We start from the raw sequence: 4,464 nt of genomic DNA on the forward strand, positions 1-4,464 counted from the left end.
GAGATAATTCCTTTGATTACTATGTCAGTAAGAAAAATTCAAGATTTTTTTCTGAGTTACTTAGAAGCTAACATTACTCTAATATCAAGAACAGACACCACAAACAGATCATAGATCACAGATCACAGATCATCCTGTTATTCGTCGATTGCCTCGAGCAGGCCCCAGTAACGTCTCCTTCATCCTAGCCCTGAGATTATATTCAAGGCTCTTTAGGAGAATGAGACCCATCATTGTTACTGGTATTTGGCATATTGGGTACGCCACGGGGAGTTTGCCAGACTCTGCCGTGTGGGCAGGCTACATTCGCTAGCCTGCCAGTTTGTCAAAGTAGGAATGAGATGTCATAATAAGATATTGCGCGGCCACATTTGCGGCCGCGCGGTTCCGGGAACTGTTTTTATAGTCTCTGAGTCTTGGCCGCTGATGGGATTACACGGCGCCAGGGGGCCAGTTGGTGGGTGTGACCCCAGCCTACTGGAATTTTGAGGATCTGGGTGGAGGATGCTCGACTCCAATCCGAGTAGGCTTGGAGATCTCGGCCCCGGAACCCACGTGGCTTTGTCCCTCTGCCGGTACCTTCAGGTGTGCGGAGAGTGTTCTCAGCATGGGGTGGCTGGTCCTGGAGGTCTTCGGCTGCCGGGGCCCTGGTCAGGGCGGGGAGGAAAGCTCAACCCGCTCCCCTCCAATGGGCCCCGGCGAGGAATAGCCAGGCGCGGGGGCAGGAGACTGCACTGTTCTCCCTCCGGGAGCTGGTTTTTATAGTCTCTGAGTCTTGGCCGCTGATGGGATTACACGTGTGTGTGTGTGTATATATATATATGTATATATATATGTCTATATATACACATACACACACACATATCATGGCAGAGCCTGGTAAGCTCCCTGTGGCATAGTTGATATACCAAAAACAGTAACAAGTCTCACAATGGAGACGTTACTGGTGCCTGCTGGAGCAAATCGATGAACAATGGGAAGACAGTGTTACAGTATCATATATGTGTGTTTTTGGAAGGTCCGTTGGTGCTCTATCTCTCCCGCTGCCCGCATTCAGTAGTCTGGAGCCATTTCCCCCACCCCAGAGAGGTAGATGGCGATGGGCAGGTGAAGGGACGAATGAGGGCCTTTAATCATCTAAAGAGATTATTCCAGATTACTAGGAGATCTGCTCAAGGGTGGGATACCAACAAGGGTGTGTTCTTTCCTCAGATAGTAAGGTAAAGGCAAAGGCCCTCCCGTTGTTCATTGATTTGCTTGAGCGGGCCCAGTAACGTCTCCATTGGAGATTTTGTTGTTACTGTGTTTGGCATATCGAATACATCACGGGTGGCTTGCCAGGCTCTGCGGTGTGGGCGAGATACTCTTGGTAGCTTGCCAGGCTCTCCGAGAGGGGCAGTGGAATCGAACTCGGGTCGGCCATGTTGGCTGTGTGCAAGGCAAAGATAGTAATCTACTTAAATAATTTTAGTAAGTCTGCTTCCAATATTTCTAGCAATGTCATTCTGTATGAGCACAGTAAGAGATAAACTTACAGTTTGCTTCTTCCTGAGGACATCTCACTATATATTCCTCTCTCTCTCTCTCTCTCTCTCTCTATATATATATATATATATATATATATATATATATATATAAAACAGTCCTCAGGCCAGGTTAGTCTTCCTAGCCCCAGCAAAGCTCTAGTCTCGTCGTTATTTACTTTTGGATCATGACAGCATTTGTCCGTGATCGTGCCCTCAACTTATAGTTGAGTGTCGTGGCGCTTTGGCCTGACCCATTTGGATGTCAGGGTAGCTCACAACTTTTCCTGGGTCCATTGAGTCCCTCATCGGGACCCTGCTTTTGGGGTGCTAGGAAATAAGGGAAACTGAGTCAAGAAAGCAGATGACCAGGAGTAAATATTCGGGGTCAATCAACTCACAAGTTACAAAGCATAATATTAACTGTCTTCCTGTGTACATACAGAAAGGACATTGTATTAAGGTAAAGTATGCAAAGGACATAACTTAAAAGAAAAGTTCAGTGTCCTTAGAAGGATCTGATCTTACAAGCTAACATAATCTGATTAGGGAGAAAAAGTGATTAACTGGCTGGGGAGGAGAACACAGAGAAGAGTTTACAGATATACAGAGGAATGGGAGTGACTCGGGAGCACTGTGATGGTTGTAACCCAATAAACCTGAGCTCCCTGTGGAAATGTTATTCTACAATATATATGTGTGTGTATGTGTGTGTGTATGTATGTACATACATATTCTCAAAAAAGTCTTAATGTGGAAAATTGAAAGCCAGCCGCCACAGGCAGCCAGGACCCTGGCCTGGAGCATCTGCCTCCACTTCCGCAGTGAGCACCAGCCCAACAGGTCTGTGGAGTAGCATCTGGACTGGCCGAGGGCATGGTCACCACCTTGGGGGTGTGGCCACCACTCTAGGGGCGTGGTCTCCTAAAAGTGGGCGTGGCCTTCTCAAAAGTGGACCTGGCCTTCTCTGGGGCCTTCTCTGGGGCTAACGCAGTTATATTCCCCATTCCCAGCACTCTGGACTTTCATCCCAGCCTTTATCGCCTAAATCTGTGGAAAACATTCTGGACACCTCAACTACAATACAACAGTAATCCACTGGCCTACTCCAATTCTAACAAAAAACCAGTATACAAAGAATCCGTACAAGCCCAATATTAAAAGAGAACCTCCTCCAAAACTTCACTAGATGCCCGTCATAAGCCAAGGAAAAATGCCTGAGAGGGTGGTCAGACTCTAGAAAGGGAGAAGGGTGACCACCATCGACCGACCTTATCCAGAATCCTTTGCTACTATAAAAGGGAACAGTACTAGTGAATTTCAGAGTTTGACCACTAGACAACCAAAACAACAAGAAGAAACAGCGAAAATCTCCAATACAAGGAGAAGATGAAGAGTCCCGAATCCTCAACCGGAGTTATCCACAAATATGCTCTCTCCGAAAAAAAATTCCAAGACGAAATGCAGAAGATGTTCAAGGATCTACTCAAAGAATCAATGGAGGAGATATCCAGAAAACTAAAGGAAGAAATGAAAGAAACAATAGGTCTCCGTGACGTATTCGATATGCCAAACACAGTAACAACAAAGTCTCCAATGGAGACGTTACTGGGCCCGCTCGAGCAAATAGGACAGATAGTCAAGAAAATACAGGAAGAAATTAGAGCAGAAATAAAAAAGCTACAAAAATAAGTGTCACAAATAAAGGATTCGGTAGACGAAATTAAAAACTCAACAAGTGCCCGTAGCAGTAGGATGAATACAGCTGAAGACAGGATCAGTGAGCTTGAATATGAGCAACAGAAATCCCATAGGGAACAACAAGCATGGGAAAAGACCTCAGAATGGCTCTAAGGAGAATCAGAGACCTAGGGGATGACGCCAAGAGGAGCAACATTAGAATCATTGGAGTACCAGAAGGACAGGGATGCAACCCCAATGAAAAAGCCACAGTCAAAGAAATCAATGCTGAAAAGTTCCCAGAGTTAAAGAATGGAGACATCCAGATCCAAGGAGCGAGAACAGTGCCAGTTAAAGAGACCCTAATAAAAACACTCCAAGGCATATCAAGTCAGAAGGATGGATGCTGTGGACAGAGACACAATACTACAAGCAGCAAGGTCAAAGAAGGAAATCACATACAAAGGAGCACCCCTTAGATTCACAGCAGACCTATCAAAGGAAATCCTCCAATCCAGAAAACAATGATGGGATATAGTGAAAAAACTCAATGAAATGAATGCCTTACCAAGAATACTTTATCCAGCTAAACTCTCTCTCTCAAAGTTGATGGAATGATACACCATTTTGAAGATAAACAACAGCCCAGGAACTTCATAGATTCAAAACCAAATATTAAAGAAGGATTAAAGGGGCTCCTGTAAGATAAGAAGGAAAAACCTTATAAACACAACCAACCTCTACAGAAAGATGGCACAAAAGCCCATGACAATGATCTCTTCCAATGTCAATGGTCTAAATGCACCAAAAAGAGACACAGAGTGCCGAAATGGATCCAGAAACTGAAACTAACATTCTGCTGTCTAAAAGAAACTCATCTGAACAATCAGAACATAGACTCAAAGTTAAAGGATGGAAAACAATCCTGCAAGCAAACAGCTCCCTCAAAAAAGCTGGGTGGCCATACTAGTATCCGACAACATCAATTTCAGGTTGAAAAATGTTAAAAGGGACAGTCAAGGCCATTTTCTGTTTATCAAAGGATACATACAAAAGGAAGAAATCACAGTCTTCAATGTATATGCACCTAATGAGGGACCAGTTGAGTACTTAAAACAACTGCTAGAGATTTTAAGGAGGACATTGCTAGCAACACAATAGTATTTGAAGACTTCAACATCACCTTATCTCCTCTAGATAGATCAACAAGAACAAAACTCAACAAGGAAACATTGGCTTTGAAGGAAAAACTAGAAGAGAG

This window comes from Sorex fumeus, unplaced genomic scaffold (genome assembly GCF_029834395.1).
Source record: "Sorex fumeus unplaced genomic scaffold, SorFum_2.1 ptg000050l, whole genome shotgun sequence".
NCBI lineage: Eukaryota > Metazoa > Chordata > Mammalia > Eulipotyphla > Soricidae > Sorex > Sorex fumeus.